The sequence below is a fragment of the Marmota flaviventris genome, chromosome 13 (assembly GCF_047511675.1).
Source record: "Marmota flaviventris isolate mMarFla1 chromosome 13, mMarFla1.hap1, whole genome shotgun sequence".
Classification (NCBI taxonomy): Eukaryota; Metazoa; Chordata; class Mammalia; order Rodentia; family Sciuridae; genus Marmota; species Marmota flaviventris.
Window position 1 is genome coordinate 20614469 of NC_092510.1, and position 11529 is coordinate 20625997.

At 37.6% G+C, this 11529-nt stretch overlaps 1 pseudogene; it reads right to left on the bottom strand.

The window, feature by feature from the left end:
• Positions 1–8932: 8932 nt before the first annotated feature.
• LOC114079334 (small acidic protein pseudogene) lies at positions 8933–11220 on the bottom strand (annotated as a pseudogene).
• Between the last annotated feature and the right edge of the window lie 309 nt (positions 11221–11529).

Genomic DNA, 11529 nt, shown 5'->3' on the forward strand with positions numbered 1-11529 from the left:
TGTTCTTCATCTGCAGCCTTCCTGTGGAACAACCTTGCCCCCAGACTCTCCTGATTTCCAAAGTCTGAATGGAATTGAACTCCAGAAACCAATTGTGAAATGCGTGCTTGTGGTGCATTGCCAAATTAAGGACCTGGGTATGTTTGATTTAAGGGTCAAAAACCACTTTAAATAAGGAGATTTCACATAGAAATCCAAATTTCTTACTTCCTCAGCAAGTTCAGAAGATAGGAAAAGACATTGGCATCTTCTGTTGGAACTGAGCTTCTAAACAGAATACTTTCTCCACTTGCTTCTGTCCTTAGCACTCCCTAATGGTTTTGTTTTAAATGTCTTTATTAGTGCAATATAGTTATACATAATAGCAGGTTTAATTTTGACACATTCATACATGCATGTAATTTGCTCCATTTCAATCCCCAGTACTTTCACTTTCCCTCCCCTACTCCCTCACCCTGATTTCCTTTCTCTATTTCCTGGACTTCCTTCTATTTATTTATTATTTATTGTTTTTTTAATTGGTGCTTTGTAGATATATATAAAAGTGGAATTCATTGTGGCATACTCATACATGCACATGGCAGGATTTGGTCAATTTCATTCTGTAGTTCCTCCCCTTTCCCATTTTTTCTCCCTTCCCCTTAATTTCCTTCTTCTACTCCACTGTTCTCCCTTCTATTTTCATGTAATTTTTTAATTCCATATTTCTCTATAGTTTCCATACATGAGAGGAAATATTGACTTTCTGAGTTTGGCTTATCTCACTTAGCATGATGTTCTCCAGTTCCATTGATTTACCAACAAATGACATTCATTCTTCCTTATGACTGAGTAAAACTCTGAATGTATTTGTACCAGATTTTCTTCATTTTTTTGTTGGATGAAGGGTAACCTGAGCTGGTCCCATAACTTGGCTTATCTGAATTGTGTTGCTAGAAGCATTGATAAGCATATATTGCCATAGTATGCTGATTTTAGTTCTTTTGGGTAAATATCAAGTAGTGGGATATCTGGATCATATGATGGTTTCATTCCTAGTTTTTGAAGAATCTCCATACTGCTTTCCAAAGTGGCCGTATTATTTCACAGTCCCACCAACAGTGTTCAAGTATACCTTTTGACCCACATCCTTGCAGCATTTATTTTTTGTTTGTATTTTTAATGATTGCCATTCACCATTCTAACTGGAGCACTCACTATTGTTACATCCTGCCTATCACCTTCACTTCTCCTCCCAGCCCTGTCTTATCTCTAATGGGTAACTTATGGCTTCTTGGCTTTCTGAAATGTTAATCAAAACAGATTAAGTCTGCATAAATTGCTCTGCAACTGGCTGAATGTTTTTTTCTAGCAAACATCTAAACCATCAACACAAGATTATCAGTCCTTCCACCCATCCCTGCCCATGAATTAATACCACTCACTCATTTCTCAGTGAGTCAGTCTTTGGTACACAGTTCCAAAGTCAGGGAAATATGAATGAGTCCACGAACAACATAGTCCCTTGCTTGTCAGCAGGCATACAGTTAGCTCTTTGTTAGGGGTAGCTCATCTCTCTTTTCCCTGCTGCAGAAATAACTGTGCCTTCAGGTGATCCCTACCTTGGTCTTCTTAAGTTAACCAAAAGCAGACCAATCACTAAAAAGCTCTCAGACCATGCTCTTTAATATAACATTTCTAATAAGACCAAATTCAAATGATTAGAAAAGTTAAAGAGCTTTGGATGACATCCACTAAATTCTAACTACCCAAGTGGAAAAGATAAGTTGAAAATTATCAGTATGATGCAAAGAACATGATTCTCTAATTAGAGTAAATAGGTTTATTATCTCTTAGAGTTCCTCTGCAAGGATTTGTAGTAAATACATTTGATTAGCTTTACACTGCAACTTTGGGGCCTAATCTAGTGGTGAAAATCTTTGAAGGAAATGAAAGTTGGGCAGCAGTCATGCATAAAAATTAGGAAACAGCCTTGGGCAAAGTCTGGGCCTCAGGCTCACTTCTAGGAGATTCTGCTTCTTGTCTCCTGGAGTTGCCTTGGTACAGAGGTTCCTGGGACTAGCCTAGCCCACAAACCTATAATCTGGGATCCCTGAGTATTTTGGTCAGCTTTTTCACTGTTGTGATCAAAAGATCTGACAAAGACAATTTTAGAGGAGGGAAAGTTTTCTTTTTTCTTTTCTTCTTCTTTTTTTTTTAATGGGCTCATGATTTCAGAGGTCTTAATTCATAGATGGCAGACTTCATTGCTCTGGACCACAGGTGAAGCAGGACAGCATGGTAGAAGGGGATTGCAGAGAAATACAGCTCAGAACATGGTACCAGGAAACAGAAACAGAGCTCCCCTCACCACTAACAAAAGTAACCCCAAAAGGCATGCCATTCCCACTAGTTAATCCCTATTGGGAGATTAATTCACCGATTAGGTTAAAGCTCTCCTAACCCAATCATTTCACCTCTAAGTTTTCTTGCATTGTCTCACACATGAGACATAACATTGGGTTTGCAGGGAGCACAGTTGGACACACATACATTTGTGGCTTCACCTCAGAGTTGACAAACTCAGCTGAGTTACCTGCTATCTTCATTCTGTGAGTTCTTAGCAACCTGCAAAGGGGTTTCTATCTTTATCGTCTATGTATAACTGCTAAGAGCCAAGTATATGATGCATGGCATTTTTGGTCGAAAGGTGACGCCAGCTAGCCATTGAGATGATATGATTATGTTAAGATTTGCATTCATATGGATATTGGACTCCTGCTGTTCACCTAGGCCGGCTACGGGACTCCTGGAGAGTTCCCATTGGTTGGGGAAGTACAGTAGGAGGGAGTTCCGGGGGAGGAGCTCTCTCCGCGGGTCGGGAGGAGGCCGTGTGGGTGGAAAAAAATCTTCCCGGGCAGTACCGGACATTGGCGGCAGTTTCTAAAAATAAACTTTGTTCCTGCTTGAGTGGCTCTTGATTTTGTGCCCAGCCAGACTGCGGCATATAACTTAATGATTTCCAAATCTTGGGAGTTCTTCTCAACTAAACTGCACCAATAACTTTATTAAACATTTTATATGAATAATAAGTAATCTAAGTTTTTAAAATATTAATTGTTTCATGAATTTGCAAAAACATCTTAAAAGAAACCTGTCATGCCCATGACAAGCAGCAAGATAGGTTGTCTATATGGGGACAAACTTACCATTAGTAGATAAAGCTTTCTTCCTAATTATCTTCTCCATCTGTCTATCTATCTAGCCATGCCTTATAAAATATTCTGTAAAATTTCTTCACTTCCTCTAGATAAGTTGTCAGTGTTAACAAACAGAAAGACAAAAGAATGGACCCCAAATTCCTCATTATAAGAATAGTCCTCATACAATGAATGTTTCTCCTTAAAGTATGACAGCACAGACTTACCACTAAACCCACAGATCTAGAACTAAATGAACATTTTTTATTACAAATTAAATACTTGTCACAAAAACAAAAGCAACCATAAAATATTTTTTTATTTTGCTGTTTATACTAACATAGTCAATTGTTCTATTTGTTAGGCATTGTTATGCAATTTGATAAAATGCAAAGAGACTGGACTTATCAGAAGATTGAAGTCTCAGCTTGATTCTGCCCCTAACAAATTGTTTGGACCCAGGAAAGTCAGTTAAGCAATCAAAGGTCAATTTTCTTATTTGCAAAATGAGTTAGGTAAACTATTTAAGCATTAAGGGTCATTTCAGCTATTAAAAGAGAAATTACAACAAATCTAGTTTTGTAGATCTTAATTGCTTTTATTGGCAATTCTAGAATCAGGCAGAAGTCTGGGAAATAAATGATTCAGAATGCTCCCCTTGCAATATGGCTAAGAAAGTACAGATAGCAAAGTTTGAAAATTATCTTATCTGAACCTGTTTGAACAATTGACTGTCTGTGGTTGACTGACAACCAGCTGCTGCAATTGGCTGAGACTCCTTTACTTGTTAACAAAGTAGGTTACCGCTTATTTAAAACTGAAGTCTGGTCCCAGTTTATGATGTTCAGAGAAAACTTTAGGCCACACTTAACTCAATCTAACACCACTCTAAATGTCCAAAGTTTTATTTATTTATTTTATCAGTTGTCCTTTGTTTCTTTCAACAGTGTGTATCAATCCCTCTTCTGTGGATTCCATGCTAGGGACTCAAGGTGTAAGGGAACAAGACAATTCGCATGTGCTCAAGAGGTCTTTAGAGCATAAGAAGTAGAAGTACACTGTACATGAGCCCATGAATGTCTGATTGACATGAGAGGAGGACACAGAGAGTCCTCAGTGGTGTATGACAATTAGAAACGATTAACAAGACTGTTGAGTATTTCTGGAAGCTTCAGGAATACATATTGTCCCTTGTCAAAACCTTCAGAGTACTACAGCTTTTAAATTTAATTTTAGTTGAAAACCTCAATGTTATATATTTAATTACATTTAGCTTCTATTATAATTACTAACTGATTTGAGTCTGCTAGTGTGAAATCAGCCTCAGCAGTGGGCAAGTTAAGTTTTACTGACCTAGAAATTCTAAGTGTGTTAACTAATTAGGTGCAATGATTGTCAGTCTTGACTGTACTTTAGTATCATCTGGGGAATTCTTTTAACATGCTCAGGACTGAGTTTCACCCCTGAGAAATTCTGATTTAATAGGTCTTGGAAGGGGCCCAGGCATCCATACATTTTTAAACTCTCCGGTGATTATAATATGTAGTCAAGATTGACAACAATTGAATTAGGAAAAGAGTAGTGTTTTGATAAAAATTTCAGGTGAGCCATAATCCAGGGAGAAGCACACCATATTTGACCCATATTAAAATCTGAGTCCTTTGATTTTAAAGTTCCAAATCTCATAAGACCCAACCTTTAAACCAACTTAATGCAGTAGATGGGAATCCAGCTGATTTTATGCAAAAGGTTATTTTTCTGCCCAAACCATTCCCTGAGGGATTTCAAGTAGCCAGCTCAAAGCTGTGCATTGAAATCACAGTTCCATTTAGCATAAACATGTATAATAATGCAACTTCTCAACATTATATTCTATGAAGCTGTTGATGCTTTAAAAATAACCACCAGATGCCTTTCATTTGTGCAGCACATTAAAAGAAAAGTGGCTTGCTTTCACAAATCACCCCCATATCTGAATTGAAGACAATTTCTCTACCCCAGAGATGGATAAAATAGATTCAGTCTAACCAGCTGGCAAGCCTAGAAGGCCAATTGAGTAACTCAGCATCCCTAATACTAGGTGCTAAAGCAGCTAACAGGGAATGTGGATAACACTTGCTAATAACCAAATCCAATACATTTATCCTGTGGACCATCAGGGTACTGAGACTGCTCTGAGCAGTTTTTTAAAGGCTTGCCAAATTAGAGAGTGTTAGAGAAATTCTAATTATTAGAAATGCAGAATCTCAGGCCCCACCTGCAACCTACTAAATTATGTGACATGAACCAATGTTGTCAGGGACATAGAAAAGATAAATGGATACAAGAAAATTAAGGTGGTAGAATTCACAAGATTCAAGTTTTTGAGAAGATATCAGAAAAAGTGTAGTCAAAGATGACCTTCAGGCTTCTGAGTACCATTCACCAAGTCTGAGGACACCAGAGGAGGAACGGTGCTCATAAAGTCCTCTTCTCCCTCTAACTACTTTCCCTATCCCTTCAATTTGTTGTTCTTTGGAGTTCTTTATTTGACTCTTGTTACTTCTCCTTTGACACCCCTGATTCTGAAGACTTCATCTACTCTTTCCCATACAAATCAGCAGGATGCTCAATGTCCCACAAGTATATCAAGCTCAGTTTACCATCTTTCTCTCAAAATTTACTCCACCTCACTTAATCTTCCAATTAACAGAATTCATTCTTTTGTTGACCTGTTAACTAAACAGAGAGACCTGGAAGTCAGAGACTACAGCCTCTCAGCCCCATGTGAAATGAGTCACCATGTCTTACTTTTCCACTTCACTATGTCTCCAATATTTGCCCCCTCTCTGCTCCTGTGTGAGTTCATTAATGCCCACAGGAGTTGCAATTTTTTCCTTATTTTGTGTGTGTGTTTGTTTACCTATTTCCACTCTTGGTGATCTATCTTAGTGCATCCCACACCTTCTTCAAAGCTACAACTGTGCACCATCTAATGATGGAGGTATTATTTTTTGAGAAATGCATGATTAGAACAATGTCATCATTATGTGAACATCATAAATTATATCAACACAAGCCTACAGGGTCCAGGTTAATCACTCGACCTGCCCTCTTGATGCAGTCAGGTGATGGGGTACACATAAGATGTTTGAGGCTGTCACTGACATAACATAGCATACTGTTTTATAGTGCACTTATAAGTGCAAGGAGTACACTCTTAATAATAAAAACTTTAGTGTAGTACATACATAAGCCAGTGACATACTCATTTATTATATTATCAAGTGCTTATGTGCTGTATATAATTATATGTGCTATAAATTTATATAGCAGCTCAGGTTTGTTTACACCATCCATCATCACAAACACAGAAGTAATGCATTGCACAAGGAAGTCACAAAATCACTAAGTGCTAGAAATTATTCATCTCCATTAAAATCTTACAGGACCAGTGTGGTATATGTAGTCATTGTTGACTGAAATTATGTTATGTGGTGTGTAACTGTACAGCTAACAGTGTAACAGGGGACAGATGAGGCAGCACACCGAAGATAGCAGGAAACAGTTTTATTTGGCTGCAGCCAGGTTCGGAGGGTACAGCTTTTGCTATAATCAATTAATCTCCCTGAATTCAGAGTATAAGGGGAGGGCCTCAGAAGTTCACAGTCTGCAGAAGTTCACACAAAATAGCTTTTTCTTTCACTGTTCTGAGCAAGTTAACCCTTCAAAGACTGTGCCTGAGAAGGAAAGAGCTTCTTCTCCCCTTTCTTCCCTCCCCTGGCCAGCTGTTACCATGGAGCCCAATTGGTAACCTCTTCTCTTCTCTTTGAAATGTGAACATCTCTGTGAAGCTCCAGCTCAAGGCCAGAGGCCTTGTTAAAGGATCTTTCTTATCACCCTTGGCATTTGCAAACACACTTCTAGAGATAGATAGATAGATAGATAGATAGATAGATAGATAGATAGATAGATAAACTAGTTACTTATAATCCATATTCCATAAATGTTTGTGAAAAACTGGTAAAGGAGCCTTCAGCACCTGGAGCACTAATCTCCTCCAGGATGGTAGTCAAGTAAGATAGAGCAAAGGGAAATAGGAAGTTTAACTACATTGAACTCTTTTGTAGAGATTCTTTTGCTGATAGTTCTAAGATCAATTATAGTGAAGATTTCTGGAGAAGCTTAATTAAGATCTTCTGTGGAGGAGGGGGTGCCACTACAACAGCATATTTCTGAAACACAAATCCAATGATGTCATCTACCTGTTAATTACTCTTTTTTTTAGAATTTTTAAATTCCTGATTTATTTTCATGACTTTTATGGTAAGTAAGATAACAGTCAATTTAATATGAAAGTCAAAGTGTCAGGTCGACTCAAATGCTTTCATGATCATCATAAGACATCTTCTACTTTTAGAGAGTTCCAATAAAAACATTATATTTTTATGAGTGTTACTGTGGTATATATTTATGACTATCTTTAGCAAAATAGATACTAATCTACTCTTTGACTAATATATAAATTTATACTTTCTGAATGCTTATTATTTATAACCAGTTATAAAGCTTTCATCATTTTACTTTGATGATAAATGTAGGTGAGATCTAACCACATTAAAAAGTACAGGTATGAAGACATGAATTGGTGTATGTACACTATGTATACAACTATGTATAGATAGACTATGTATACAACCAGAGATACGAAAAATTGTGCTCTATGTGTATAATAAGAATGGTAATGCATTCCACTGTCATATATAAATAAATAAATAATATGATATACCCATATTTTTTACACATTAAATAATGGTGTGTGAAATACTTCAAGGCAAGAAATGTTATATGAATAAATATGGCTTTCTCTGAGCTACTTACTTCAGTCGGGTTAATGCAGCAACACTGCCATAAGTTAGAGGCTTAAAGAAATGCTTCATTCTGACATAGCCCAGTATAACTGCTGAGCTGCAGGCTTTGCTTCTGGATGTAGGTTTGTAAAGCAGCAGGGACGCTCTGTTCCAAATGTCTCATTCTGGGTCATGGTGGAAGGAAATGTCTACTTGGGACTATTCTTTTTTAATAGCAGAGATGGGAAAGTCCCAAGGTGAGTGAAAAATTTTTAAACCCCGAATTTAAAATTGGTACTGTCACTCCTGCCTCCATCCCAAGGATTAAAGCAAGTCACCATGCCCAGTACCAGTGATGTGGGACATGGACTCCATGGAATAGCATGGATGGTGAAAGGAGACCCTCATCATTATACAAAATACATGTATGAAGATGTGAATTTGGTGTCAATATACCTTATATACAATCAGAGATATGACAAATTGTGGTATAAAGGTGTATTAAGAATCGTAATGCAAAAATAAATAAATTAATTTAAAAAATTACAAATCAAACTATTCTTTGTTAATTACTCTTCAGTGGCTCTTTGGCATCTTGTTCAAGGCCTTCGATGGCCATGCCCCTGCCCACCTTTCCAACCTTGTCTCCTGATGCTTACTCAATGTAATTTGCACTCTTTTTTTTTTTTTGAAGGAAAGTTGAGTACTATATTTATTTATTTTATCAACACTTACTCTTTACAAAAATGGTTATAGTCCTGCCCATAAAAGTTAATGAATGGCATTTGAAAGCAAACACTTTGTAATTATTTACAAGGGCCTTTTTAAAAATTATAATACAAAGGTCTGTGCTCTATAAGTAGTCCTCCACTGTGCATTATAACAGGAAGGCTTAGTTTAATACAAAGACTAAATGTTTGGGTGTTATGAACCACTGGATTTAACAAACATCATTTTCTAATTGCTTTTTGCATCTTTTTTGTTTTGGGGATCTTTCACTTAATCAGGGTGCTCAATAGCTTGGAGTTCTTCTTTTTCTGACTCTGAATCACCTTCAGAGTCATCTGGACTTTCAGGATCAGGTGAATCATCATCATCATCATCATCATCATTCCCCAACCACATCACCTTCCCCATCATGATCTTCTACCTCACTGAAGCCAAGTCCACAATGTCATCAATATTTTCCTGATAATTTACTGTCCATACTTTGTTGATATTGAGACTCCAGGTCTTCATTAATTATTCTTGTCTTCTTCCCCTGTTTGGAAGTGAGATATTGATTTATGATCTCCTATGACAAGATGACCAGTATGCTCTTTCTCGCCTGCACCTATAAGTCTCAAGAATTTTTTTTCTCTCTTCAGTGCCCAAGTCTGCTGCCTCCTAATTGCTAGATCCAAGATCATCATCTGGAGAAGCTGAACTCTTCACCCCATGCTGGTGAGCCTCCCTGGCAGCGCTCACCACTGCGTGGATCCCAAAGCAAAATGCCCAACACACTCGTGGTTATCCTCAGTCCAACACCAGCAGCCGGCAATCTGCCACCAGCCCAAGCAGCATCACTCCAGAATGCCTACTTTGTACTCTTGTCCTCTGTCTACTTTGCCACTCTGAATAAAAATATGGACAGGAATCCTATTACTTTTAGCTCATTTATTCCCCAAGAAGTGAATTTGTCTACAAATTTGGAACTTCTTTTTGGATCCCCATTCACCATTAAGAGGATAAAATTTTCACCAGGTTTGTTGAGTACCTTTTTGTGGATAGTTCTCTCTAGATGCTCTGGGAAGTTTACAGAACATTAGAAATAGTTCCCCTATTTTTGAAGGCCTAGGAAACATTTTCAACTGCATATTCCATAAACTACCAACACTCCTTCTTGTAGCCCAGAAGTAAAAAGATATCAAATCCTACATTAGGAGAAGGGCTTATCCACATGGTGTTGAGTGGTTCCTACCAAAGATTTACAAGTATCTATCACATTTAACACAAGCACGCTCATTTATTCCTCACCTCCATCCCAGAAGTTTGGTATTATTATCCCATTTCACAGATAAGGAAAAAGGGTTGGGTCCCTTTGATTTATACCCATTAGAGGCAATTGTAGACTCAACATTAATAAATGTTATAAATCTAGTTCACCCTTTCTGGAATATGGTACTCAAAGTAAATGTGTATTGAATAAAAGAATGAATAAAAGAAGCAAGTAGTTAGTGAACCTAAAACCAATGTTAAAATTCAGGGTGAACTGACTATAAGGTGACTGCTCTATGCTCAGTGGAAAACTCAGCATAGGAGAACATTCAGTTCATGAAAAGTTAGGCAAGCTCTTCTTTGTCCAGTCTCTCTGTGCCTTCTGTAAGTAGTCTAAAAAGAAGAGGAAAAAAGTTTTGACCAATCTCATAATGGTAGTAGGAAGAAAATTTAAGAAATGTTTTATGAAGCCTTACAAATATATAGCACTCTAAAATAATTTTTAAAGATTCCTAACATCAGCATTTAAGGTCCATTATTTGTTTCCTTATGAATGTTGAATGTGCATGATTTTTTAAGATTAAGGAAACAAATGAGTGAAATAGTCTTGGTCATTACACATACTCTTAACATTTCAGGTCACCCTTTCCATCTGTGTGGAAATTGGAATAGGAGGGATTCTTACATAGACTTTGGAAGGGTTATGATCAGGTCACATAGATCCACATATGTCTGATAGATTTACTTCTAACACCCCTTGTGGGAAAAATTACATTAACTAAATGAGGTGAATTACTAATGTCCAGGTTGAGACATTACCTATTAAACAAAATCTATTACACTGTCAAGAGCACTAAATTGTTTAATTCAACATTTTAAATGTGAGAAGTTAATGTTGGTGGAAGAGTTAAGCACCTTATACATTTATCATCCTATAGACAGAGATATGAAAATGTCTAAACCATTAGCCACATAATAGCCTCAAATGCTTTATTCTGGTAACCATAAATTGGTTAAATTATGAAATCATAATTAAGAAAAATTACCCATGAAGTAGTCAAGTAGATGTAGAAACCCCAAGAAGTAACCACTGTGGGAGGCCAACTAGCATGTGACCGTGTCAGTCTCCCCTGCTGAACAGTGTGGCATATGAAGGTGACGCTGTGATCTGGATAGCCCCGGTCTTCTAGGGTGCGAGCGACTGTGTCTTTGTGCATGGGCGTGCCTTCGTACATCCCCATAAGTGGAGATATGCTCACCTGTTCCTTTGTAATATTACCCCTTGCCCTGTTTAGGATAAAATGTTCCATGGAAGTGCCTTTTGTGTGTCTCCTTCTCTTACTGTGCCCTTGGGTGTGGCCTACCTAGATGTCAATCAACCTGCTGACAGCAGACAACATGAAGCTAGACTCAGCCCCTTAAAACCTGATGCCTTGCCTCATTTGAATAGCTTCTCCTCAATAAAAGGGGTCAGTCAGCACATGCTCTCTCTCTCTCTCTCTCTCGCTCTCTCTCTCTTTCTGTGGACCCTTAAGGTCAGAAAA